This window comes from Schistocerca piceifrons, chromosome 1, assembly GCF_021461385.2.
Source record: "Schistocerca piceifrons isolate TAMUIC-IGC-003096 chromosome 1, iqSchPice1.1, whole genome shotgun sequence".
NCBI classification, from domain to species: Eukaryota; Metazoa; Arthropoda; class Insecta; order Orthoptera; family Acrididae; genus Schistocerca; species Schistocerca piceifrons.
This window is the reverse complement of record NC_060138.1, coordinates 790,495,615-790,497,494: the sequence shown is the minus strand read 5'-3', so window position 1 is coordinate 790,497,494 and position 1,880 is coordinate 790,495,615. Positions and strand designations below refer to the sequence as shown.

The window sequence follows — 1,880 nt, the reverse complement described above, 5'->3', positions numbered from 1 at the left end:
GCTGACCTGCTAGCATAACGTAAAGCGCCGCGCGCTAGCTTGCGAAGTAGGAAAGTGAGCCAAACTCGCACCGAAACAGCGCGGTGGAGTAAGAAATATGGCTGTCGCATCGGCCAACCTGGATGGGGCTTTCAGGCTGTTTCCCACACACCCTTAGGCAAATAATAGGCTAGTTCTTATATTTTGTCGTAGAAAATATGATACGGGAACAGCTGAAATAGGTTCACATACTGTAAAAAACTTACATGTGGTGCACGCGTCTTCCTTCCCTTAGGTAACTGACAATTTCTACGACAGGAAGGTTATCAGACTGCAAATTTAAATGGAATGTACTGGTCAAATGGTGATTACAGCGGAGTCCTTTGTAGAGGCGGTAAACGCTAAGGAAAAGAATAAGAAGAAACGATAAGTGCAATAGGCAACGGCCTTGCCGCAGTGGTAACACCGGTTCCCATCAGATCACCGAAATTAAGCGCTGTCGGGCTGGGCTAGCACTTAGATGGGCGACCATCCGGTCTGCCGAGTGCTGTTGGCAAGCGGGGTGCACTCAGCCCTTGTGGGGCAAACTGAGGAGCTACTTGATTGAGAAACAGCGGCTCCGATGTCGGAAACTGACATACAGCCGGGAGAGCGGTGTGCTGACCACATGGTCCTCCACATCCGCATCCAGTGATGCCTATTGGCGAAGGACCACACGGCGGCTGGTCGGTACCATTGGGCCTTCATGGCCTGTTCGAAAAAAAAGAGCAATAGTTAATGTTTATCACGGTGCGTTAGAAACAGATATCGCGAAAACTAAATGTATACGAAGGTATGCTGAAAAGTAATGCGTCTGAATTTTTTATGTGAAAACCCTAAGACATTTTGATAAAACAAACTTTATTAACATTCTACGGCTTTAATCTTCATGACTGCTTATTTGCAGCCATTCGTCGCTAGAGGGCTCCGAACTGCATAGAGCTGTGTAATGTATATACACTGAGATGGCAAAAGTCGTGGATAGCGATATCCAGATATACAGATGGGAGAAGCATCACGTACACAATGTGTAAAAGGGCAGTGGATTAGTGGAGCAGTCATTTGTACTCAGGAGAGTCATGAGAAAAGGTTTCCGAAATGATGATGGCCGCACGACGGGAACTAACAGACGTTGAATACGGAATGATAGTTGGAACTAGACGTATGGGACATTTCGTTTCGGAAATCGTTCGGGAATTTAATATTCCGAGATCTTCAGTGTCAAGACTGTGCTAAGAATACGAAATTTCAGGCCTTGCTTCTCACCAAAGACAACCTAGTGTCCGACGGCCTTCACTTAACGGCCGAGAGCAGCGGTGTTTGCGTAGAGTTGTCAGTGTTAACAAACAAGCAACACTGCGCTAAGTAATCGCAGAAATCTGTGTGGGACTTACGACGAAAGTATCCATTAGGACAAGGCGTTAATGCGCTACGGGAGCAGACGACCGTCGCCAGTACCTTTGCTATAGCACGACATTGCCTGCAGCGCCTCTCCTGGGCTCAGTTGGACACCAGACGACTGGAAAACGGTGGATTGATCAGATGAGTCCCAATTTCAATTGGTAAGAACTGATGGTAGGGTTCGAGTGTGGCACAGACCCCACAAAGCTATGGATCGAAACTGTCAACAAGGCACTGTGGAAGCTGCTCGTGGCTCCATAATGGTAAAAGCTGTGTTTACATGGAATAGACTGGCACCTGTGATCCAAATGAAACGGTCTCTGATTGGAAATGAATCTGCTCGGCTACTAAGAGACCATCTGCAGCCATTGATGGACTTCATGTTCCCAAACAACGACAGGTTTCTGATGGATGACAGTGCTCCATGTCACCAGACGCAATTGTTCGCGACTGGCTTGAAG

General features: G+C 47.3%; 1 pseudogene; it reads left to right on the top strand.

The window, feature by feature from the left end:
- Window positions 1–417: 417 nt before the first annotated feature.
- On the top strand, window positions 418–535 carry LOC124726389 (annotated as a pseudogene).
- Window positions 536–1,880: the final 1,345 nt, after the last annotated feature.